We start from the raw sequence: 16790 nt of genomic DNA, 5'->3' as shown, positions 1-16790 counted from the left end.
GTAGTGCGTGACTTATGATTTTAAAGAGCAGCTGTGAATGCACATTAAGGGTGAATAAGGTCTGTGGAACTGTCAAACTGACAAATTATTTAAATCCCCTGCTCTTTATATTTTGAAAGAAAAACAGCCTGTTGTACCTCCAATTTGAAAAACAATCAGTGTTTTCAATTCAGTCACTGTTTGTTGATATAAACCTGGCAGTTATCATTATAGCATTATGACTGTTTATCTGCTTCCCCAACCTATCATTATACCATTGTAAGTTCACAATTTGATTGACATCTCCAAAAGGTATTTAAGGGATTAGCTGCCTTTAATTGGATGCTATGTTTACTTTTATAAGTGATTAAGTACAAGGGTTTAAAATGTACAGGCTTTTACCAATTTTATCTTTATATAGTGAAGTCTGTAATAGGGACACAGAACTTTATCTTCTTTCATATCACCGTGGCTCCTGAGGTCTGCCTTGATGAATGCTGGGTGAGTTGGCTCAGAGGTTGTAAGGGCGAAGGGTGATGGGTGGGGTAATAAATGGGCATGTGTTAATACTAAGTTGTCACAATAGTTATGGGGGTCGTTTGGGGGTCAAGGGTCAGCATGAAATGACTAAAATGGGCTATAAGGCACCATGGGAAATTAGGAGGGCTAATGGGTTGGCGTGAGTTGACACTAAGTTGACATACAGGCTATCAGGCACCATGAAAAGAGAGGAGTAGTCACAGATTGGCATGGAGGATATGAGATGCCATGATGACTTAGTGATGTATGAGGGGTGAAGGCTAAAGCACCTAATCATTTTATTACAACTGAGGCAAAATCACAAAGCACTGAGGAGTGTCTTTTATACAGCCCATCTCAGCATCAGGCGGCCTGCGAATGCCTCTGTGCTGTCTCCAGGGATGGCAGGTGAAACTCCAGCCTGCGTCCAGGCCTTTGGAATGAAAACCCTCCCTGTTCAGGCTGCCTCTCCAGAATTGGCTGCATTAAGCCTGGAAATTTCCCAGCTCTACAGCCTGGATCAGGATCAAAACTCCAGGCTTAGATATTCAGTACCCATAAAAAGACTGAGGAAAATGGTGTGGAGTTGGGAATGTGGAGTAAAATTGGATACAGGGGAAACCCCTTTGTGGGGGGGGGGGGTGGTCCCTTGAGGTGGGGAGAGGGCAATCCTGTGTTGGGGGGAGTAGTCAGAGGGTTTGGGTGTCTCCTAGGGGTTCATGAGTATGGGGGGAGTCCCGTGGAAGAACAGTGTGGGTCTGTACAATGGTTACCCAGATGCTAGAAATAATTTTAATGCTGCTAACCTTTTCTGCATAGCTATTGATGTAACACGGTCAGAACCATTCAAGGTTTGTGATTTAAATCACAATGTTATGGATGATTCCTAGCACAGGGCAATTGATCTTCGGAAGATTGTACTTCCTAGGCAATTGTCATGCAATCCTTACCTGAGAACTTCTGCGGGGGAGATATGCACATCTTTGGGGTAACCCCCAGATACGATGCCCTGGTACTCGGAGATTATGGCCTCTGACTCACTACTGCTTTCTCAAGGGCAATTAGGGATGGGCAACAAAGGCTGGTCTTGCCAGCAAAGCTCACACCCATGAATGAATAAATAAAAGCAATCAATGGATTGCAATGATGCATGACTTCAGGGAAAATAATGTACATCAGTGCCCATCATTAAAAATCTCATTATTGACAGGAACATTCAGGAACCAATATCAGACTTTGACAAGGATTTTGGTTCTATAGTTTTACTAAAACCTGAAGTTAAGCTTAAAACAGCAGGTTTTGTGGTTTTATTTCATTTAGGAAAGATCTCATCATCTCTAATTTTCAAATTGTGTCCACATTTTATTTTTATTCATTTGTAACTATTAGCTATAATTGTGCTTACAAATAATATTCAAGCAATTCTAAACACAGCAATAATAAATGTCAAACACCCTAAAATATAATACAGCAGGAATAGCGGGCTTGAAGTGAAACAAACGTGCACATTTTCAAGCTAGTCATGTTGTGGATACAAAAAGAATAATGATTGTCAGAGTATGATGTGTGATGAAGAATTGGTGCTTAATGTGTGAAAGTTAAAGCCTATCTGCAACATTGTGTTTATAATTATGTTCGACAAGCAGATATGATATATTTATGAGCTCATCTAAGACTGTGGTATCATTAACAAACTTATTAGCCTGAGCTTATTCTGATGAATTCTAACGGAAAGACACCTCTACAGGATAATTATTCTAGCATTCTGTAGTGATTAGATTGTCTGTTTTGACTGTGGATATGATGAGTTACAAAAACCTTATTGATTGAAGATGAGATAAGCAAATCTCCTGTGACCTAGCAATTTTCACTAGATGCCCTTGGTCTGTTCTAGTTATATTCCATCAATAACACATTAAAATTGTATATTGTCATTTCCATTAGATACTAGCTATCTAATCAAAGATTTTTTTACTGGCAGGATAATCAGTTTATTGCAACAGTTACACTCTAAACCTCTGAAACCACAATGCTTTGTTGTATATTTTTATAACTATATTTTTCAGAAGCACAAATAGTTTATTGCTCAAAATTTCCTTTTCTCTTGATTCTCTTCTTGTTTTCAATGAGGCTCATATAATGTAACCATGATCATCTATTTTGAGTGGGCAATTTAATCCATTTTGACTGTACACATGCTTTCACTTATTAAATTAAAAGTATATTGTATTGTGATGGAATGCTTATCATATAGGTCAATACTGTGCCAAAATGACACTACTGCCATTGTGTATGGGTAGATTTGTTGATTTATTGATGATGGAGTTTAAAAGCTCCAAATGGTTGTAATGGGTAGGTGAGGATGTTGGAACTGCATCAACTGAGCTCATTAATGCAGCAGTTGATGCAATTAACTGACAAAAGTACACATACATAATTAATTTTTAGACTGTCACTTATGAGTCAACCTCAGAGAGGGTGATAAAGGGACAAAGTTTCTATCAAATCACAGTGCAAATTACTGTAAGTCTGAAATAAAACTAGAAAATTCAGAGAACACTCAGGCAGCATCTGTGGAGAGAAAAATAGAATGATGGTGGGGGTGAATGAAGTATGGAAAATCTGGTAAAGTGGAGAGAGTTTCCATGGCATGCAAATATGGTAGAGGAAAGGCAGAGAGATGTCAGGTATATTAATACAGGTCCTACCCCAGTCACCTATTCCATTCATGTGATATCCTGCGTTAACAAAAATCACTGCCCAAAAAAAACAATCACCCAATCTGCATTTGGGCTCCACAATGTAGAGAAGACCTCATCATCAGCAGTAGATACAGTACACTAAACTGGAGACAACTATTGTTCCAAACACTTCTTCTAGGTGAAATAGAGTGTTACTTGTAGCTAGTCCACTGTGTGGTGTTGATCGCATTGAACACTCCAGGTTCATTCACACTATAACTAAGGGCAGAATCCTACGACTGTTCAAGGCAGTGGGATTTTCTGGTACCACTGCGGTGAATGAATATTTGGCTTGGCACCAAATTTTCCGTCCTCTCTGCAGCGACAGCAGGGCATGAATACAAGGTAAGATTATGGCAGCATCTGTGGAATCGAGCTGATTTAAACTTTCTGGAAGAGACTCACTTCAGAATCAGTTCAGGTCTTGGGATTCCAGGTTTGGGGGTCAACATGAAGAGGCTTTAGCTATGTTAAACTTGAAGACTGTGGTGGAATATAATTCCTGTGAATTTATCTCTGAACAATATGGAGCAAATCCTGGTCTGGCGTTAATTTTGGGTGTTTTGTTTTCTTCACAAACTGATAGGGGATAATTGTGATTTATTTTCCCTTCATGATTCTGAATGTTATACTGCAGTGCATCTGCTTGCTGTCGATTCAAGGCAATGGGTGAGAAACAATGATCCCTCATAAAGTCTGTAGATATAACAAATGCAATCCTTTTTCTTCATAAAGTTATGCTTTTTTTATTAGAATGGGCCAAAAATTCATGAAAACGATCTTATCACTTCCCCACAGAACTCCTTTATGCATTCAGAAAGAAAATCAAGTCAGCCTGCTTGCCTGCACAAAACATGTTAACACTGTCAATCACAGTTTAAAAATTGACTTATCTCCTTTTTATTAAAATACAGACTGTCTGCAGGAAAATAGCCTTCTATTGCAGTATAGCCCAAGCTATATCCCTTGAGCTGCATGTAGCCCCCAAGCTCTGACAGTCAGGCCCACAAATCCCAATTGTCTCTCTCCTATTTGCACTGATATAATTCACTTGCTAATTTGCCTGTCTGAATATCATAGGTCTGTAGACTTGAGAAGGACTGTTCTCAGTGTTGGAAAAATGCGAACTTATAATACAAAGATTGAAATCCAGAAATATATAAATTACCAAATCATGATTTAAAGTTTATTCATAATCTCCTAAGATTCCATGCTTCTCAAGGACTTGGATCGCTCTCCCATTTAAGCTTGCAACATGGTGGTAATTCATTTATATTACATGTTTTTGTTTTAAATGTGACTAATATTTATATTTATTGAATGTATGCTGTGGATAGGCATAGACAGACTAGTCGAATGGGTGAACACATGGTAGATGAAATGCCACAAAGAAAACTGTGAGGTTTTGTTAGGAAGAATGAGGATAAAAATGTATGTTCAATGGTACAAATTTAAAGAGCATGCAAGATCACAGGGTGCTTGTGCAAAAATCTTTAAAGACAATTGAGCATGTTAACTAAACAATTGATAAATTGATAGGATCCTGAGCTTTATAAATAGAGGCATTGATTAAAAATTAGTTTGCACTTGTTTTTTTGCACGTGTCAGTCGTGACTTGAAATCTTTGTGGAATCTCACCTGGCCACTGTCTCTTCATTTGTCTGATTGTAACGATTAGCAGAACACAACCCACGCCACCAGCCGGCTGCATTTTCAACAGTGTGCAAGGCTAGCACATGTTCCAGCTAGCTCCCATCTCTTCCAGGCAATCTGAGCATCTTAAAGGGGAGCTGACATGATTGAAATGAAATATGGAGGAGTGTCAGTTATTTTTCAGTCATTCGTGGGACACGGGCATCGCTGGCTGGCCAGCATTTGTTGCCCATTCCTAGAAGGTGGTGGTGAGCTGCCTACTTGAATCGCTGCAATCGACCTGCTGTGGGTTGACCCACAATGCCATTAGGGAGAGAATTCCATGATTTTGACCCAGCGGCTGTGAAGGAACGACAATATATTTCAAAGTCAGGATGGTGAATGGCTTGGAGGGGAACTTGCAGGTGGTGGTGTTCCAATATACCTACTGCCCTCGTCTTTCTAAATGAAAGTGGTTGTGGATGTGGAAGGATCTTTGTTGAATTTCTGCAGGGCATCTTGTAGATAATGCACATGTATGCACTGCTGCTACTGAGCGTCGGTGGTGGAAAGAGTGGATGTTTGTGGCTAGTGTTGCCAATCAAGCGGGCTGCTCTGTCCTGGATGGTGTCAAGCATCTTGAGTGTTGTTGGAGCTGCACCCATCCAGGCAAGTGGCAGTGTTCCTAGCCTTTGACCTGCTCTTGTATCCACTGTGTTTATGTGGAGAGTCCAGTTGGGTTTCTGGTCAATGGTAAACCTAAGGATGTTGAAAGTGGGGGATTCAGTGATGGTAACACCATTGAATATCAAAGGGCAGTGTTTAGACTGTCTCTTATTGGTGATGGTCATTGCCTGGTATTTGTGTGGCACAGATGTGTTAGGGATGAAAGGTCTTCACTGCTTTAGAAGTTAATTTGCAGCAATTAAACACCCTAGTCATAATAAAGATTAATACAGAGTAAAGTTGTCAGAAGATCTTTCCAACAATAGAGGAAAGTTGAGGGGCTGAGATTAATGCAACACCAGCATCTGATTGGGAGAAGGGTAATAGTGGACATGAAATACAGAAACCAGGCAAGGTGGATACATTTGTGGATTCACCAACATCCCTCCTTGCAGCTGGCACTCTATCTTGTCAAGCATATCAATTCACAGCATTCCTTGAAGTAACTTAAGTGGGGGAATAGTGATAATGTCACTGAACTAATAATCCATGGACTCAGGCCAATGTTCTGGGGTCAAGGGGTCAAATCCCACAAGGCAGCTGGTGGACTTTGAATTCAGGTAACAATTTGGAATTGAAAATCTAGTCTCAGTAACGGTGACCATGAAAGAACAAAGAACAAAGAAAATTACAGCACAGGAACAGGCCCTTTGGCCCTCCAAGCCTGCACCGACCATGCTGCCCGACTTAACTAAAACCCCCTACGCTTCCAGGGACCATATCCCTCTATTCCCATCTCATTCATGTACTTGTCAAGACGCCCCTTAAAAGTCACTACCGTATCCGCTTCCACTACCTCCCCCGGCAACGTGTTCCAGGCACCCACCACTCTCTGTGTAAAAAATCTGCCTCATACATCTCTTTTAAAACTTGCCCCTCGCACCTTAAACCTATGCCCCCTAGTAATTGACTCTTCCACCCTGGGAAAAAGCTTCTGACTATCCACTCTGTCCATGCCTCTCATAATCTTGTAGACTTCTATCAGGTCTCCCCTCAACCTCCGTCGCTCCAGTGAGAACAAACCAAGTTTCTCCAACCTCTCCTCATAGCTAATGCCCTCCATACCAGGCAACATCCTGGTAAATCTTTTCTGTACCCTGTCCAAAGCCTCCACATCCTTCTGGTAGTGTGGTGACCAGAATTGAACACTATATTCCAAGTGCGGCCTTGCTAAGGTTCTATAAAGCGTCAACATGACTTGCCAATTTTTAAACTCAATACCCTGGCCAATGAAGGCAAGCATGCCGTATGCCTTCTTGACTACCTTCTCCACCTGCATTGCCACTTTCAGTGACCTGTGTACCTGTACACCTTTGCCTATCAATACTCCTAAGGGTTCTGTCATTTACTGTATATTTCCTATCTGTATTAGACCTTCCAAAATGCATTACCTCACATTTGTCCAGATTAAACTCCATCTGCCATCTCTCCGCCCAAGTCCCCAACCGATCTATATCCTGCTGTATCCTCTGATGGTTCTCATCGCTATCCGCAAATCCACCAACCTTTGTGCCGTCCGCAAACTTACTAATCAATCCAGTTACATTTTCCTCCAAATCATTTATATATATTACAAACAGCAAAGGTCCCAGCACTGATCCCTGAGGAACACCACTTGTCACAACCCTCCATTCAAAAACGCACCCTTCCACTGCAACCCTCGGTCTTCTTTAACCGACATGATGTGGAGATGCCGGCGTTGGACTGGGGTAAACACAGTAAGAAGTTTAACAACACCAGGTTAAAGTCCAACAGGTTTATTTGGTAGCAAAAGCCACACAAGCTTTCGGAGCCCCAAGCCCCTTCTTCAGGTGAGTCCACAGTATCCGCTTCCACCTGAAGAAGGGGCTTGGGGCTCCGAAAGCTTGTGTCGCTTTTGCTATCAAATAAACCTGTTGGACTTTAACCTGGTGTTGTTAAACTTCTTACTACCTTCTTTGACCAAGCCAGTTTTGTATCCACGTTGCCAGCTCACCTCTGATCCCATGCGACTTCACCTTCTGCACAAGTCTGCCATGAGGGATCTTGATGTGGAGATGCCGGCGTTGGACTGGGGTAAACACAGTAAGAAGTTTAACAACACCAGGTTAAAGTCCAACAGGTTTATTTGGTAGCAAAAGCCACACAAGCTTTCGGAGCTCTAAGCCCCTTCTTCAGGTGAGTGGACAAGGGACTTAGAGCTCCGAAAGCTTGTGTGGCTTTTGCTACCAAATAAACCTGTTGGACTTTAACCTGGTGTTGTTAAACTTCTTACTATGAGGGATCTTGTCAAAGGAAAGCATTGTCAATTGTAAGAAAAACCCACCTGGTTCACTCGTATCCTTTCGAGAAAGAAATCTGCCATCCTTACCTGGTTTGGCCGACATGTGATTTCCAGATCCACAGCAACGTGTTGATTCTTAACTGCCCTCTGAAATGGTGTGGGAAGTCACTCGATTCAAGAGCAATTAGGGATGGGAAACAAATGCTGCCACAGCCAGCAATGCCTATATACCATGGAAGACTAAAAGAATGGAATTTCAGCAACTCTCTTTATTCCGTAATGAACTTCCTTCATGCACCACTACGACTCCCCCCAGTCTATATGTGATGTGATACGACCTCAGCAAATGCACTCGATTCTCAACACACCTCGTCAAATAGCACTTTTAACATATCCTCGAATGCATGCTAGTGCCATTGGTGACGCACTGCATCCATTGGTGCACACATGCCATCCAGGCCCTCAGAAGTCTTGCTTGCAGAAGCAGAGCCCAAAATACAAGGGAGAAGGGGAAGGACAGATTATGGGGGTTGACAACTGCCTAGGAGGTGGCTCTGGAGCGAAGTTGAATGTGGAGAGTTAACATGGCGACAGCATTAAACATCTCTGCCTGACACCTTATACAATGCCAAGTTACATTGACCACAGTTCAGCAACAACTGAAATTCTTTATTATATAAATTTCAGCATTTGTCAATTTGTATGACCAAGTTATTCCAGCTTTTCTTTCCTCCAGGGTAATTACATGAAGAACATCATTCCTTACCTTTTGCAGACTGTGTTGTAAGAAGAGCTGATTCTTTCTGAGGAGGCACTGTCACAGGACATGTGCAAATCTGACATTAGTGCAATACGAATGTTTCAGTGGCTCCAGTTAACCAGGTTGGTGGGACGATGCATCGTGGTTCACAATAAGCACAAGCAGACACAAGTGGCAGACACAGCCATGACTAGTTATCAGAGGGTGAAGTATTCTACAAATTCTACTCAGCTGGACAAAGATACTTAGCTTTGGAGGGGGTTTGGGGCTGTCTGAGGGCATCAATAAAACAAAGAATGATAGAAAGGCTGCAGCAAATGTGTTGTTTTCTGTTGCATGCCCACAGCCGTTAGGGAATGTGCGAGATGACTCAACTATTAAGGTAGGTCCCCATATCATATAGCTTTCATCCATACCTTAGACCCAAAGCCAATAAGGTTTTAACGTGCAATGTCATCCAATCCACCTATGCATAAATATTTATTACAGCAATTGGTTAATGTTGTTCATTGTGTAATAAGATTTTATTTCTTCAGAAGGTGAATTTATGGAACACATGAACCAAACTCATTTCTGAAGAACTTCTAAAGTCCTTTTAAAAACATAGGGTGTGGTTTCCTGCTCCCCACTCCCACCCCCGGCAATGTGTATTGCAGCAGTGAGGTGGTCTGCCCTTGGCTGGGAATTTCCTCGTTTGCAACCTCCACTTCCAGGAACCTGCAGCGGGGGGGGGGGTCTGCTATCGGCAGGATCGGAAGATCCCGCTGGTAGGTAGGGCCAGTAAAGCCCATCCATAGGTGTAGAGTAGACCATTCAGCCCTTGAACCTGCTCAGCCAATCAATTAGATCATGTCTGATCTTCCACCTCAATCCAAACATACAAACATATGAATTAGGAGGCGGCCATTCGGCCCAGAGAATCTCCTCCGCCATTCAATAAAATCATGGCTGATCTGATTATAACTTTAATCTCACATTCCTTCATATTCCTGATAACTTGTTACCCCTTTGTTAATCAAGAATATATCTAGTTCCGCCTTAAATATATTCAAAGACTTTGCTTCCCCTGCCTTTTGAGGAAGAGAGTTCCAGAGACTAGTGAGCCTCAGAGAAAAATGTCTGTCTTAAATGAAGCGACCCATTATTTTTAAACAGTGGCCATATTATCCCCATACCCCTTGATGTGTTTAATATCTAGAAATCAACAGATCTCTGTCTTGAGCATCCTGAATAACAGTCTTCTGGCATAGGAATTCAAAGATTTACCACCCTCTGAGTGAAGAAATTCCTCTTCATCTGAGACCTAAATTATCTACTCATTATTCTCAGACTCTGTTCCCAGCATGAAATGCTATTTGCATTTTCTATGTCATCATATCAAAATTTGTTATGCACCAACGGCCATTCCAATATGCACCAAAAAGGCAATCAGAAAAGCAGCTGATCACATTCAAGAAAGCAAAACTGTGAACTCTGATAATGTAGGTGCAGATTGAGCTTCAGTGGGAATGGCACATTTAGAATCCTCCATCCACTATGTCCTGCGTGTGGGGTTGGACAGTTTTCATACTATTTTGCTTCCGACATGTTATTCTTGGCCCCATTCATAGAATCCCTACAGTGCAGAAGGTGGCCATTCGGCCCATCGAGCCTGCACTGACAATATTACTACTCAGGCCCTATCCCTGTAACCCCATATATTTACACTACTAATCCCTCTGACATCCCTCTAACACTAAGAGTCAAATTAGCATGGCCAATCGACCTAACCCGCACATCTTTGGACTATGGGAGGAAACCAGAGCACCTGGAGGAAACTCACGCAGACATGGGGAGAGAACGTGCAGACTCCGCACAGAGAGAGACAAAAGCTGGGAATCGAACCCGGGTCCCTGGCGCTGTGAGGCAGCAGTGCTAACCACTGTGCCACCATGCCGCCCTGACATTGATGTAAAAAGTTGGGAGAAGAACTTTGCAATTGCCTGAAAATACTTGGGAATAATTTTTGATTTGATTTGATTTATTATTGTCACATGTATTAGTATACAGTGAAAAGTATTGTTTCTTGCGTGCTATACAGACAAAGCATATCGTACATTGGGAAGGAAAGAAGTGTTACAGTCATAGCTGGGGGGTGGAGAAAGATCAATTTAAAGCGGGGTGGGTCCATTCAAAAGTCTGATGACAGCAGGGAAGAAGTTTTGAGTCAGTTGGTAGGTGTCCTCAGACTTTTGTATCTTTTTTCCAATGGGAGAAGGTGGAAGAGAGTATGTCCAGGGTGCGTGGTGTCCTTGATTATGCTGGCTGCTTTTCTGAGGCAGCGGAAACTGTAGACAGTGTCAATGGATGGGAGGCTGGTTTGAGTGATGGACTGGGCTTTGTTCATGACCTTTGTAGTTTATTATGGTCTTGGACAGAGCAGGAGCCATACCAAGCTGTGATACAACCAGCAAGAATGCTTTCTATGGTGCATCATGCCAAATTTCCTTAGTCTTCTAAGAAAGTAGGCATTGGTGGGCTTTCTTCACTATAGTGTCCGCAAGGAGGGACCAGGATAGGTTGTTGGTGATCTGGACAACCAGAAACTTGAAGCTCTCGACCATTTCTACTTCGTCCCCATTAATGTAGACAGGGGCTTGCCCTCCACTGCGCTTCCTGAAGCCGATGACTATCTGCTTCATTTTGTTGATATTGAGGGAGAGATTATTGCCGTCGCACCAGTTCACCAGAATCTCTCTCTCATTCCTGTACTGTGTCTTATCATTGTTTGAGTTCCAACCCACAACGGTGATGTCATCTGCAAACTTGAAAATCGAGTTGGAGGGGAATTTGGCCATACACTCATAGGTGTATAAGGAGTATAGTAGGGGGCTGAGAACACTGCCTTGCGGAGCACCGGTGTTGAGGATGATCATGGAGGAAGTGGTTGTTGCCTATCCTTACTGACTGCAATCTATGGGTTAGGAAGTCTAGGATCCAGTTGCAGAGCAAGGAGCCGGACCCCATGCTATGAAGTTTGGAGATGAGTTTCATAGGAATAATGGTGTTAAAGGCTGAGCTGCAGTCTATGAATAGGAGTCTGACGTAGGTGTCTTTGTTATCTAGGTGTTCCAGGGTTGAGTGTAGGGCCAGGGCAATGGCGTCTACTATGTACCTGTTGCAGCAATAGATGAACTGTAGTGTATCCAAGCAGTCAGGGGGGCAGGAATTGATTTGTGTCATGGCTAACCTTTTAAAGCACTTCATAACGATGAATGTCAGAGCCACCAGACGATAGTCATTAAGGCACGCTGCCTAGGTTTTCTTTGTACCAGATGATGGTCATCTTCTTGAAGCAGGTAGGGACCACAATCTGTGTGAAGAGAGGTTGAAGATGTCTGCAAATACCCCCGCCAGCTGATCTGCGCAGGATCTGAGTGCTCGCCCGGGTACTCCATCTGGGCCAGTTGATTTCCATGGGTTGACCTTTGAGAAGGCTGCTCTGATGTGGCAATGGGGACCTTGGATATAGGTCCATCCGAGGCTTCCAGGATGGAGAGCATGCTCTTGCTGAACTTTTGCTCAAAATGGGCATAGAATGCGTTGAGCTCATCGGGGAGGGATGCATTGGAGCCAGCGATTTTATGTCTTGCAGACCTTGCCATAGTTGGCAAGAATCCATGTGACTAGCCTAGGATTCTAGCTTGATCTGGTACTTTGGTATCTTTGATGGATCGCCGTAGATCATATCTGGCTCTTTTATAGGTCAGGGTCACCTGACTTGAATGCCTCAGACCTAGACTTCAGCAGGCAGTGGACGTCCCTGTTCATCCATGGTTTCTGGTTGTGAAACATGCTGATTTGCTTTAGGATTTAAGGTCGTTATATTTTGTAAACTAAGATAATTTGTCTCTTTGAGGATCATAACCCTCACCTTTAATATTCAAGCGAAATATGTTGAAATCATCATTGGCTTATGGTTCTGTTTGCTCAGTAGGTTTCATTTCTTGTTTTAAATATTAACATTTCATGTCTGTTCAGTGTGTTGGGAGCATATTGAATGAAATTCAATAAAAAGAACACTGGGACAAATCTTGTTGAAGTGGCGTCTCTCACAGTAAAATGCTCTCAGTTACTGTTTTTCACAATGTTGAGCTCCAAAATGTTGAGTGCCTTAAAGTGCTGGCAGTGAATGCTGACAACAACAACTGAGCTGGGTGAAAAGCATCTCCATAACCAATGAGATTTAAAGACCGAGAATGAAAGAGATGAAGGAGGGTGAATTAGAATCTATCGGTACTGAAGAGAAGTAAAATATTAGATTGAGAAAGAGAGAAAAGGAGACAAAGTATAAAAATTAAGGGTCTCCCCTTTAAGATTGGACAATTTTTTTTCTCTCAGAGGGGATTTCCCTCAGAGTGTATCTTTGGAACTTTCTTTCCCAAAGAGCAGTGGAGGCAGGATAAATGAAGGTTCTTAGGGCAAAGGTAGATCGGCTCTTGACTAACAAGAGATCAGAGGTGATGGGGGCTAGGCAGAATGTGGAGTTGAGTCCACAATCAGATCAGCCACGATCTTATTGAATGGCAGAACAAGTTTGTATCGTTGTTTGATGAGGAAAATAATAATTTTACAATCTGACATTTTTAATAACCTAGCTACAACTGAGCACATGCAGGTTGATCAGTTTAAATGTTTCTCATTCTGGGACAAAGACATTCACCAAGATTTAGTTGCCATGATAGGGACCCAAACACTAGTTGGAGAACCAGTGGGAACGTCGTATTGTTTCCACATTGGAGACACAATATAATTAAGTATCCATTGGGCATTTAACTGGTAAATATTGGGCCTTTCATGGGACTTAGGATTCCAGGGGTGAAAATCCCACCCCTGAAGAGCTGCTGGCCAATCCAAGGCCAGCAGTGCCACTGACAGCAGTGGTTGCTGCTGGTAATATGTCACGGCTCAGTCCTATGATTAATGCTGGATTCATAGAAAAGAGTGGGTAGATGAATGAGGAGGGGGCGCTGGAGAGGCAGGAAAGGAGGCTCAGAGGCACTAATAGGGGAGTGTCTTTCAGTGGCTCTCCTCTTCTCAAAATCTTGATCTGGCTCTGAGTGCCTGACAATGAGGAACTCAACTCAAAAGGCCGCAGGCAAATCCAACAGACTTAACAGGTGACCTTGGGGAGTGTAACTGCTATTAAATCCTTGAACCACCATTGAATTACAAGGGGGCGGAGGGATAATTAGTTGCAAGTGGTGTACTAATGAGTCTAATTAACTTTCCAATGCTGTTAGGCAGCATTTCCACTTTGAGTCATCTACCTACTTAACTGGGGGCAGTTTTCCTGAAACCAGCAATCTGATATGGCCACCTGATTCCACCCCAACCCTGCATCATGGTCACTCCTGCAGGCTCAAGTAAATTCCACCCATCAACAATCACCACATATGAAAAGACTAGTTACTCTTTTAATTACAAGCCCTAATTTTCTGATGTGAATGATAAATGGGCCATTAAATCACAAATCCAGCAAATTCTTAAAAGTAACAGGGAGTTTTTTTAAAAGTTTATTTATTCGTGTCACAAGTAGGCTTACATTAACACTGCAATGAAGTTACTGTGAAAATCTCCTAGTGGCCATGCTCCAGCACCTGTTTGGGTACACTGACGGAGAATTTAGCATAGCACCTAACCAGCATGCCTTTTGGACTGTGGAGGAAACTGGAGCACCTGAAGGAAACCCACGCAAACACGGGAAGAACATGCAGACTCCACACAGACAATGACCCAAGGTCGGAATCGAACCAGAGTCCCTGATGCTGTGAGGCAGCAGTGTTAACCCCTGTGCTACCGTGCCGTCCTAAAAGAAGTGCATTTGTGTGAAGTAAATGGCAGAGCAGTGTATGTTTATGAGCTCCCAAACGTATGGGGTATCTCTTAAATCTCTGCATTTGCTACTTATTTGTGCATTAATAATGTCCTGCATCACTAACAGGTGTTATTTTTCCAGCAAAATTTGACCAATTAATATAGATAATTCATAGTGTACAACTGGAATTAAAATGATAATAAAACCAAAGCAAATGCAGGAAATATGCAACAAATCAACCCAAACCTATAGATTAAAATTAGCTTTTTTTCCCCCAAAGTGATCTTTCATCAAAATTGTTATGGTCAGACCTGTGGGACTGATTCCATGATCAAGCAATCAGAGAGAAGCAAAGAACTGATTGAGAAATCATAGGCTTGACACATAATTTACTGACTTGTGGTCCCTACCAAGACCAACGGTTGCCGGGGGCAAAGATTGGGATTAATGATGATTAGTCACATACAAAAACATAACCCACTTTTAGATACTAGCTGCAATACCTTTAAAGTAATATTTATTTTTCATTTCAGATAGCCAGTGTTTACAGTAAGTAACCTCCAGAGGTAGAATTCAGTCAAAAGAAATTTGGAATGATAATAAATGCCTAGCAGGGCTCATGTTTAAAGAATTTTCATGTCAATGTTTTAATTAAAGGAAGAACTGTTTTTAAATTGAAATTTGTTGGCAGGCATGTGTCATGCGGAATACAAAATAATTTGCTTGAATTAGTAAATTGAGTAGGAACAGTGATGTGCAGTCACAAACCATGCTCAACAGTGCAACATTCCAGAAATAATTAATACACATTTTCATGCAGTTTTACTTCATCGTGAAAATAGATTTAGATATAAAATATTCTGGCTTTTTCTGTTCCATTAACCCATTAGTTTTGAGTCCAACCATGACATACAATGGGAACTACATTGAAAGTATTGATCATTCTTAGCTCCCAACCAAGTGCTAATATGAAAATAAAAGGCTTGGCGATTAAGGTCATCTATATACAAACATAGAAAAACTACAGCACAAAACAGGCCCTTCAGCCCCACAAGTTGTGCCGAACACATCCCTACCTTCTAGGTCAACCTATAACCCTCCATCCTATTAAGTCCCATGTACTCATCCAGGAGTCTCTTAAAAGATCCTATTGAGTTTGCCTCCACCACCACTGACGGCAGCTGATTCCACTCGCCCACCACCCTCTGTGTGAAAAACTTTCCCCTAACATTTCCCCTGTACCTACCCCCAGCACCTTTAACCTGTGTCCTCTCGTAGCAGCCATTTCCACCCTGAGAAAAAGCCTCTGAGAGTCCACCCGATCTATGCCTCTCAACATCTTATATACCTCTATTAGGTCTCCTCTCATCCTACATCTCTCAAAGGAGAAAAGACCGAGCTCCCTCAGCCTATCCTCATAAGGCATGCCACTCAATCCAGGCAACATCCTTGTAAATCTCCTCTGCACCCTTTCAATCATTTCCACATCCTTCCTGTAATGAGGTGACCAGAACTGAGCACAGTACTCCAAGTGGGGTCTGACGAGGGTCTTATATAGCTGCATCATTATCCCCGGACTCCTATGCTGAATCCCTCGATTGATAAATGACTGGAAATATGACTGAAACATTAAGCTGTGTTAAGTCGGGTTTAGTTTATCCTTAAGCATCTAACTAAAAACATTGCTTGAGTGAATTATTCGGGGTTGTATCAAATTAACTTATGTAACAAGTTATGTTTTTCCCTCATAGCTTATTCCAGCTGAGGAATCAGTGCCCTGTGATGGGCAGACAGGAAAGCCATGATTTTATTGAAAGGCAGAGCAGGCTTGAGGGGCTGAATATTGTGTGAACTGGTCAAATTTCATAACAACTACAACTTGTATTTATGTAGCAATCATAATGCGTTAAGCAGTCCAAGGTGTTTCCCAGGAGAATTATCAAATAAGATTTGATGACAAATGACATGAGATATTAAGTGACCAACACTTTGGTCAGAGATTGGTTTTAAGGAGCATCTAGAATCATAGAATCTCTACAGTGCAGAAGGAGGCCATTTGGCCCATCGAGCCTGCACCGACCAACGATCTCTCCCAGGCCCTATCCCCATAACCCCACACGTTTACCCTACTTGTTCCTCCGACACGAAGGGGTAATTGAGCATGGCCAATCAGCCTAACCCGCACAAGTTTGGACTGTGGGAGGAAACCCATGCAGACACGGGGAGAACATGCAAACTCCATACAGACAGTCACCCAAGGCTGGCATTGAACCCGGGAACCTGGCATTGTGAGGCAGCAGTGCTAACCATTGT

The sequence above is a fragment of the Mustelus asterias genome, chromosome 10 (genome assembly GCF_964213995.1).
Source record: "Mustelus asterias chromosome 10, sMusAst1.hap1.1, whole genome shotgun sequence".
Taxonomy (NCBI): domain Eukaryota; kingdom Metazoa; phylum Chordata; class Chondrichthyes; order Carcharhiniformes; family Triakidae; genus Mustelus; species Mustelus asterias.
Note: the sequence above shows the minus strand (reverse complement) of the source record.